This window comes from Amblyomma americanum, chromosome 8 (genome assembly GCF_052857255.1).
Source record: "Amblyomma americanum isolate KBUSLIRL-KWMA chromosome 8, ASM5285725v1, whole genome shotgun sequence".
NCBI lineage: Eukaryota > Metazoa > Arthropoda > Arachnida > Ixodida > Ixodidae > Amblyomma > Amblyomma americanum.
Window position 1 is genome coordinate 65,399,400 of NC_135504.1, and position 10,511 is coordinate 65,409,910.

The following is a 10,511-nucleotide window of genomic DNA, read 5'->3' on the forward strand; positions in this document are numbered from 1 at the left end:
CCCGACGTGCGCAAGATCAGCGTTTTCACACAGGCAAAAACATCCTCCAGCTTTTTAGAGCGAAAGCTTTACTCTTCCTGTGCAAAGCCGAAGGTCACGTGGGTATGAAATTTGACCTTCAAACCAGGAAAAGTGGAGCTTGGCTCCGACTCCATGCCACGTGACTCTCCACGCCTCGCCACAGCTGCCCCCGTTGAGCTGACGGCGCTCGCTCGCCTCGTAACTATCAAATCACGTGACTCGCCGCGCCTCGCCACAACTGCGTATGCGGAGCCGACTGCACTCTCGCAACGGCCGGAAATCGCCTGAAGCGCCGTTCGCTGTACAACAGCGTGTGGCGTGTGCTTACCTTAATAGAGCTTTCGCTCGTCTTACTAGGTTCAGCCAGGTTGAACCACGCCTAATTTAAGTAGTTCTATCTTTTTTATAATAGGTTTGAAACAACGTCAACGTCGTTGGCTTTCGTCTCTTACGTTCTCGCCAAGTACCAAGACGTACAAGACATGGTCAGGGACGAAGTCACCTCAGTCATCAACCAACATGTAAGTACCTTCAAAAATGTCAACTAGGAAGTGCTCCGAAAGCAGTTGCCCACTTCCTGTGAAAGCCTTACATCTCACATACTGTGGCTATGTGTTGGTAACTCATTTCAAGTGAACATCAAGATGAAACTTCTTCGTGCACCAAGCTTATACCCGCGCCTATAGCTGCGGCGCGTTTGAGATGCCAGCTTTATCCCTCTACGCTCCCCTGAAAACCACAAGCCCTATGAGGCAGAGCTCCTCCACCCGGATTTGTCCCAATTAGTCATTCAGCAATGAGTTATGACATGATTAGCAGTGTACACACCACTGTGCGCAGGGAAATGATGGATAGCCAGCTTATGCCCCGGTGACGGCTGCGGCCTACCGCTGTGTAAGGCTGCCTATTAGCGCGGTAGCTCTCCCGAAAACATAAGTCACTCACCATACCATGCCTGATTTGACCTTGGTTTGACATTGAGTAATACAGAAAAGCAACAGATTTGACTTAGACTGACAGATTAGCCTTCGCCGATTTGGACTAAATCGATGTCCAACCATAACTGACCGCGCACGACCCGATGGCGACCTCCAAATTTGGCCCTGGTCATTTCCGGAAATTCGGCCCTGCCCACGCTCGAAATTTGACCTTGACCCGTTTGGACCCAAACCTATGTCCGAAGATAATGAGTGTGCCCGACACGATGGCGACATCCAGATTTGGTCCGGATAGGAAAATTTGACCTCGGTCGATTTGGACGTAAATCGATGTTCAGCCATAACTAAGCGTGCCCAACATGATGGCCACCTCCAAATTTGGCTCGGGTAATTTCCAGAAGTTTGACCCGGCCCACCCTCGAAATTTGATCTTGACCGATTTGGACCCAAACGTATGTCCAACAATAATTGAGCGTGCCCGACACGATGGCGACCTAAAGATTATGCTCAGGTCATTTCCAAAATTCTATTGTTCGACCTTTGGGTATAACCGTGGTTAATCCCTGCCTATTGAAATTATTTAGCGGTCGAAGACGAAGACCACGGGATGATCCATGTATTCTAATGTTTTAAGTCACCGTTTGAAAAATGAAAACACGCAATAAAATAATGTGTCTGTGGCCCTTTCGAAGCCCCTCCTGACAGGGCCAAAGTTTTTGGTTCGCCTTATGTATAACCAAATAAATGAATAAATAGTAGATTCAAGAATATAGCACCACCGAAACTGCACCTTCCATGCTACTCATCTAGTGGCGAATTAAAGATCTGACCCGCTTTGAAGGAATGTAAGCATGCAAATATAACAAGTGCGGGGCCTGTAGGCCTCGGTACTCTCTTCGAAAGTATACAGGATATTAACTGCAATTTAATCCAACAGGGAAAACTGGATTACACGGCGGTCATGCAGGGAAAGAAGTACACGAGAAATGTGGTGCAAGAAACTATGAGGATCTATTCACCAGGCACAGTGTAAGTACTGAGCTGTTTTAACTATACCTGACACATAACACAAAAATTGGCAGTGGCTTAACTTGGGTAAACCTGGAATTAGGGAAAAGCTGCACACATGGTTACTCTTCACGTGGCTTCACATCACCCCATCGGATGTTCTTAAGGTCAAAGGTCAACCCAAAGGTCACCCAATACCAAAGGTCAACTAATTGGCATGGGTAAAGGTCAGAGGTGAAGTGTTCGACACCATAACTGTACTAGATATGGTAATACATGGCTATCCTTGGTTTGGCTGAAGGTCGTTCAAGGTCGTTGTGCCGCATACCCGAAGACTGCTTTACCTAGCGTAGTGTAGCTTTTCGCTTCAAAAAATAAGCTCATATGAAAGCTAATGGAAGGCCATTTCTCAATGCGGCTGCCAAAACATTGCCCTAACTTCGTTCCTAGCAACGTGAGCGAGCTATTGTTTATAAAAATACCTGGCGCATTTTGTGAGCTGCGCCCTGAATTCAGCGTCACTACCAATTATTTCGCAAACGCCGCTTTTCTTTTTATGTATAATGTAAGAGACTAAGTGCAATAATCTTAATCGGTATTACGTTGTCATTGTCAATATTTTGACAACAAATTAAATAGCTTTAGCTTTTAAAGTGATGCACGGTGTCAACCTACATTCATATGACGCGAGCTGTCAATTAGAACATCTACGTACAATAAGCTATGTGCGACACATTACCGTCAGGTTGCGCGCCGCTTTTAGCCCAAATTGAACGATACAGCTTTGGTTTAGCAATGACATGCGCCTGATACTAGTTTCCTTTTGTTGGAGTGCACTTGGCGAGTACTACCACGTGGTTAGTACCAGCTTACCAGTATTCCTCAACAGGAAATTTCATAACCGTCGTATCTTTCAACTGTTCACCAAAGCGGCGGAAACTTGGAGCGCAATGAAAACGCATGAAATTAGGCTGAGGACAGCGTAGTGAGCTATGGAAAGTTTTATGCGTGACGTTAAGAGACAGGAAGAGAGCAGAATGAGACGGAGAACAAATTCTAGTTAATTCCCTCACAGAATATTCTGGAGACACCTATAGATTGTCCATAGAATTCTGTGCATATATATTTTGTTAACAAATTCTATAGACAGTCTATATGCAATCAATAGATTAGTGACCATACACGTTAAGTAGACTTTTCTATGGACAGTCTATAGGCTATGCATAGACATGCAAATATCTTTAAGAAGGCAGTAGAGATTACCATCTGTATCCGATAGAGGGCCGATTACCTGTGCTCCTTGGGGACCCTTTCCTGTGCCATTTGTAGCCACTCTATTCAGCAAAAGTTCTAATCTGGTCCCTCTGCATTACACTCTGCCACACCCCGCTACACTTTCCGTACCTTAGACTCCCCTCTATTACTGTCTTTACATTACACACCCTGCCAATGACCATTTCTTGTTCTTGTTGCCAACTAGGAGATTACCCTTATAGAATGGCCTATAGACTTTATATAGACTTCTTATAACCTATACTAAGAAGTCTATATAAAGTATATAGGCCATTCTATAAGGGTAATCTCCTAGTTGGCAACAACAACAAGAAATGGGCATTGGCAGGGTGTGTAATGTAAAGACAGTAACGGAGTGGAGTCTAAGGTACGGAAAGTGTAGCGGGGTGTGGCAGAGTGTCATATAGAGGGACCAGATTAGGACTTTTGCTGAATAGAGTGGCCACATATGGCACACAGGGTCCCCAAGCAGCACAGGTAATCGACCCAGTATTGCATACAGATGGTTTCACTTTGGTATTTGCCAATACATTTCTAATATTGGGCCGAATGGATGTGCTGCTGCGGTTAATGAAGCGATGTAGGAGTTTTTCCTACAGTGGCCCGTCAAAAAAATGGACAGAATCAAGCCCTAAATGTGACAAAAATTTGTCCTTTTGTAGTACTTTTTCCAACATATTAACAAAGTTGTGTCGCTACGACAACAGACAGCACACTAATACAGAAAGTCATGCTGTTACTACAAAAAATTGTTATTAGTTCCTCACCAAAAATACCACAAAAAAACGTGCTGTGACGGCAAAGCTTTGGTTGCGTTTTTCGAGAAGGTGAACGTGGTTAAGCTGCTGCTGATGATTATTAGTATAATGGTTATAATCATAATGTGTGCCATAGTCTTCTACCGATGTGGCGTAAATTCCCAGTCAAAAAAGGAACCACAAAATCGGGCCCAAACATATCGACAAAATTTTATATTCCTTGTTCTAACCACATGTTTTTCTGTAGTACTGTACTATTCTTTTTCTACTTCTGTCGTAACAAAAAAAGGTAGCGCAGTAAAACAGAAAATTCTGTTGTTACTGTAGAACTATTTGTGGTTACTATAAGAAAACTACTACTGAAAATGTGTTGTTATGACAGGAAATTTTCTGTTGTGTTTACGTACTAACACTCTCTGAATATCACTCGTACTGCGCAGATTCACCACAAGGCGCGCCGTAGGCGACTTCGAATACAACGGCATCAAGTACAAGGCTGGCACATCTATCCTGGCTCCGACAGTGCAGATCCACATGGATCCTCGTTACTGGCCCAAGCCTGAAAAGTTCGACCCAGACAGGTGCGTGAACAAAAATTTGGCAATGGTTCGGCTCATCTAAACCTAATTAGACAGAGCGAAAGCTCCATTACACTTGGCTACGCCTGGTTAGGCGCTTGAAACGGAGGCGTTTCGGGCGCACTGTCAGCCGCGCTCCCATCCATGGCGAAACTACATGCGAAAGGGGCGTGGCCTCCTTAAGCGAACGCTAAGTCACATGCATAATCACATGACCACATCTGGGGAAGCGGCGGTCGGCGCACCGCGGTTGGAGCAGCGGCACGGCGGCTGCGGTGACTCACGTGGTCTGACGTCACAGCCACACCTCCGGCGCTCCTGCTGCTGGAGGTCAAGCTCCAACACCCGATGACTTTGGCGAAACACGGCGTAGTGGAGCTCTCGCTCCAAAATGTTGCTCAATACCTGGTGCGCAGTGTAGTCGTAGACAAATTAGGCGGCGTGTCTCCTCCTTTTGATTGGAATCTTTAGGAGGATTCGCAGGTGGACCGTGTCATTTCTAAACAGAAACTATCACGCGAATGAGTAAACTGCTCGCGCTGTGCGCAGAACCGCTACGGACGAGCTTTGCGCAGCGCTGTACCGTTCCTTGAGTCACGTTAGGTACGGTTTTCGGAGCTGAACATTTAGTGTTCGGTCCGCTGTGTGGCCGGCTCCCCCCTCGAGAAGTGCGGCTAGATTTCTAGAACCACACATAAAAGCCAGTGTCACATGCTTCTACTCATGACTAAATGCAGCGCGAAATTACATGGACGATGACACTGAGGTCGACAGGACGGCCTCTTTCAGACGTCAGTATGCGCAAACTAGCCAAGTCTTAAGCAAGTACACATGCTGTGGACAGGAGGCTCGTCGGCATGATCACATTTCTTTGCGTGTGATTAATTACTTTACTTGATTATTGATTGACTGTGATTTATTTGTTGACTGCTTTGTTGAATAATTCCCTATTGATAGATCGCATATTTTTTTTATTTAGGTTCCTGCCAGAAAATTCAGCAGCCAGGCCATCTATCGCTTACCAACCCTTCGGTGCGGGGCCCAGAAACTGCATCGGCGAGCGCCTAGCACTGCTGGAAATCATGTACACAATGGCGAGGATCCTTGAGAGGTACAGAATAACCCTCGGGGAGTCACAAAAGGTAAAAAGTCCACACTGTGGCTCTCCTCAAGCCTCATGCAAATCTTTCGTAATAAGTACATTGTCATTGTTTAGACTCGGAATACTAGTTGATTGTCTGCAGTTTGTTTTCAAACACTTCCACATTTATTTTGGTGTTCTTCAACTTCGGACCTAATTCTAAAAAATATTTCTCTTTTGAAACCCTATTCCCTGTATTAATATCCTTTCCGAGACAACGTAAGATTTCACGTATTCTAGAAATGCGATGTTTCCTGTAGCTATTTAGGAGACGATGACTCTTATTAATCAATCGATTAGCCTCCGGAGTAACCGAAGGTTTATCTCTGCGTCTTTTCGCTTTCAAAACTTTGGAAGGAATGTGCTAGTCAATTAGTTGCTTTAGGGTGTAGCTGAATGTCTCCCACAAACGACTACAATCTAAGGAATGACTTAAATGGCTGAATTCAGGCAGAAAATTGTCAAGCTCATCTGATAGTGAAGTAAAATCGCCTTTATCAAAAAGGTAAACCTTCCTCGAACGTGTGGAAATGAAAACAACATGGTTCGAACATGGGCAACAACGCAGTCGTGGTCGCTAATACCCGGGATGACAGAGTAGTCACCCACAAGCGACGCCTGGTTTGAAAAAAGCAGGTCTAGGACAGAAGAGCTGTTACCAGGCCTAGTAGGATCAGCAACAAACTGGTAAAGATTATTTGCAACTAACTCGTGAAAGGCTGAAGAAAGTGCTGATAAGCTAATCAGGACAGGCTTATTGCAGCCACTAACTGAACGTCAGACATATTGAAGTCACCGCCGATACTATGGTCATTATTTATTGTGGACAGAAAATTAGACAGTTATCTATATGATTCAGTGGAAGTGAAAGCAGGACGACAGTAAAAAAAAACAGCTGTCAGAAACCGCCTATTGTGAAAAGGATATTGCACCAAACAGATTCAGTGCATTGAGTTGGAATTACCAGAGCAGGTGAATGTAGGCACGAATCGACGAGAAGAAAGACATCACCACCACGTATAGGCGATTGAAACGGTAAACGTGAGAACCACGTGGAAAAATTACAGAACTGAGAATAGGATCATCAAGCAATGACTCTGTGCCTATAATCGCCTGTGGTTTAACGGAAGAGACAAGAGTAGCGAATTCATCGTTCTTGTTTTTAATGCTCCTGCAGTTTACGACCAAAAAATATAAGCTCAGAAATATGGCGAGCTGAACACCCTTTATGCTGACTTCGCACTAAATACCGATTGCACAGGCGCCTCACCCGTTGCTATTTTTAAATTCAACAATCATGTCTCGAGCAGAATCGTATACGCAGCATATCTTATTGACGAGTAGCTTATCGCAAAGTAGTTTGAGAGCATTTCATGACTTTTGCGTGATGTATACAAATTTAGATCGAGCAGTTTTGATGGCACAAGTGAAGTCTTCACGGATTGTAAACCTAGTATCCTTAAATTTGATACCGCGCGATAGAATGAGCGCATCATCCTTGAAACTACAGAACTTATTGATGATAGGGCAGTTTTTGCTTTTCTGGAATTTACCAAGCCGGTGAGTGCGCTCGATGCATTCGGAAGTAACGTGTTCACCCAGTTGCGTTTGGCAGAAAGCCCGCACATTTTATTCTGATTCGCACAAAGTTTCCGTGGAGGAATCATTCAGGCCAAAATATCGGCAAGTTGTTTCTTCTAGATCTGTTGTTCGCATCATCAAGCGACACTCTAAAGTTTTACCAAATCTTGACTCAAAACGACAACAGCACCTGGAGCGGTGGCTGCCCCATCAGTTTCAATCTATCTCGGTGAATGCATATCACTTTCCAGGACAGCCATTCTGCTAAAGAGACTTTGCACTGACGCGTTCAGTGCATTTTGCTGTTCTTTTACAGCTTCCACTTCTTGAAGCAATGTAGCCTCATTCAGTTCCAAACGTTTAACCACTGCATAAATTTCAGAAATATCGGCACTGTCGGAATCCGTACATGCTGCGTTTACTGCGGGATAAGAGCCAGGGTTCCTTTCGGCATGTCCACAAAGCATCAACAGATCATCACGCAGTGAAGCAAAAACGGAATTAAACTGAGCACGACAGTTTCGCAAGGTATAGAAGAAGTCAGTGGGGCACGGCACTGCAATTTAGAAGGTTGTAGATAGCTGACCTGTGCTTAGAACGGGTGTGAGTGCATGGCCAAAGCGATGTCGTGCCCCGGAAGCTTCGCTGGGAAGTGCCGTTCAAATAGCCGGCCCTCAGATAATGTGCCGCAGATAATGTGCCGCAACGTGGGCCAACGGGTCTTCAAATGGGCTCACGTTGCCACATGAGATTAGATGCCGCCGTTAAGCTTGGGTGTGGGTGAAGAAATGCCGAAAAGCGATGAAACGGAGACGGTGCATTTTTGTCGCTGGCCGGCGCCAGCGGTGGCCAAATGGTCGGCAGGGCTAAGTCCTCCAAGCGAGCGCATGGCATAAGCGATGTCTTGCCATGTCGTGCCAATTTAGTTAAAATTTGTGAATATAAATGAAAATAGTTTTATTTGCCGGAACCCACCTTAAACATTGCTTTAAGTGTTCGCTGTTGAAACATGGCAAGGACCCGCCTGTGTGGGGAAAATGGAGACGCGCAAAAAAACATCGCCGTCAGATGTTTTTGCAGTGGCAAGAAAGAAGTGAAATTTTTGCAATTGCGTAAAATTAAAACGCACCCCCTTCAAATAAAGCCTATTATGTCTAAAAAAACCAGACCGTGTCCTACACCCTGGGTCCTTACACTGATCCCCTTCCTACAGCTACCCAAGAAACCTTCCTGATAGTCACCAATATGCAACACATCTCCAAAGCACCCGCTAACCCGTCCGGCTTTGCCATACACACCCATTGGATGAAAGCTACATGTACTCACAATTCATATGGGTCGTATTCCTGGGCAACTAAGACATGATCTACAAGAAACACTCACCAAATTTCGTCCCTATTCAGTCTCACTGCAGTGGATTTCTCAGCGAACTTCAAAAGCCAGGTGCCCGAGATCCCCTGGCCTTATCCACAAACGTGGGACACTACTCTAAATGACAAACGAGAAGTAAAATCTACCCTGCGACAACATTAGAGAAACTTTTCGCGTCTCTCCTGTTCATGACGCTTCTCTCTTCTCCCCCCCCCCCCCCCCCCCCCGCCCCAACTAAACATCCTATGCGGCATCCACTTAAATGCACTCCTCAAGCCTGCCCGTTCTTTCCTCTATCGTTGCCGAGCCTCCCTGCGCACCTAAATTGTCCGTAACCGTATCCTAATCTGTAACGTTTCCTGTTGTTATGTCCCCTTGCCATTCATCGGCACCATTACCCATACCTTTCTTCCCACACCCTGGTGGGCGTGGCTGACATTTGACCAGCAGACACACAAGCTGGCTTCGGTCACCCTTCTTTATCAGCCTGACTGCACCACTGCAGGGCAAAGGCCTATTCCATGTCTCTCCAATTAGCCCTGTCCTCTGCCCGCTGCGGCCACCGTATGCTCGCAAACTTCCTAATCTCATCCATCCACCTAACTTTCTGCCGCCCCCTGCTACGCTTCCATTCTATTGGAACCCACTCCGTTACCCTTAAGGACCAGCGGTTATCTGACCTTCGCATCACATGCCCTGCCCAAGCCCATTTCTTCATCTTGATTTCGACTAGGATGTCATTAACCCGCGTTTGTTCCCTCACCCACTCTGCCCGCTTGCGGTATCTTAACGTTACACCTATCATTTTTCTTTCCATAGCTCGCTTGCTTAGCGCATTCTCGACACTTAATGCTGCGTCGTAATGAAGTTGTTTCTCTCGCTCTCTCTGAGCCAGCAAAGGAAACAACGTGTCTAGAGAGGTGTAGGTTCTACGCATCGCCTTAGAAACGGCGTTTGTAGCGCTGAAAGGCACAGAGGTGTGAAAAAAAAGCAATACGAAATGAGTCCTTGTGCATTACAGGGACACCACATCTCGTTATTTATTTGGACGTGGGATACAGCGCCCGCGCGAAATGCCCAGTCCACAGCGTGATTGTGTGTCCTTTCAATTCATTGCAGAACGAGTTGGAGCTTCGCTTTCACGCTACAGTTTCAGCGCCACGGCACGGTCCGTACATAAAGTTCGAAAAGATCTGAAGATTGCACGTCCTCAAATCGGAATTGACTTCGACTCATCGGCTGTGCGTCATTGCAGCATCGCAGGACGTTAACAACGTCGCTTCACTGTACAGAATAATATCCCATCTAGCCACACCCCGTTGTCGGAAGAGATCTGCTCAGATAAAATTCGCCACCTGATTATTCGCCTGCTCACGTTATGCCTGTGTTCCTACCATCTAAACATTTTCGGAAACCGTTGTAAAGTTTCAATACAATTGGACTGCACTATGAAGGTCCACTGAATCATTCGAATGAAGCGTGCGTGCACTGCTGGCTGTGCTGTGGCAACTAGGTCAGTAGCAAATACTTCCAACCTTATATCCTAACTTAATGAAGGCCCAAACAAGACGCTGGCGTAAGCGTCGCTCCTGCCTGCCATGCACTTTCCTGGATAAGCCAGTAAATTTGATCACAGCGTCGCAGACAATTACTCTAAGGAAAATTTAATGTGCTTCTACTGACTACTGTGAAGCGGTCATGAACTGGTCGCTAACCCAGCAGCTGCAGCGCATAATACACAAATCTGCTCTCTTGGCTTTGATTCGCTCCCTCTATGCAGACAAACATTCGGAGAGATCACTTTGGCATTGCTATACAGTGA

At 45.8% G+C, this 10,511-nt stretch overlaps 1 pseudogene across 1 annotated transcript in view; it reads left to right on the forward strand.

Annotated features, from left to right (window-relative positions):
- Window positions 1–10,130, forward strand: part of LOC144102454 (cytochrome P450 3A8-like) — a 41,045-nt pseudogene extending 30,915 nt beyond the window's left edge. The window contains exons 10-14 of the transcript XR_013308211.1: window positions 434–542; window positions 1,897–1,988; window positions 4,459–4,599; window positions 5,576–5,738; window positions 9,809–10,130. The product of XR_013308211.1 is annotated as a cytochrome P450 3A8-like (transcript). The remainder of the gene's footprint in view (window positions 1–433; window positions 543–1,896; window positions 1,989–4,458; window positions 4,600–5,575; window positions 5,739–9,808) is intronic.
- The last annotated feature ends 381 nt before the right edge of the window (window positions 10,131–10,511 follow it).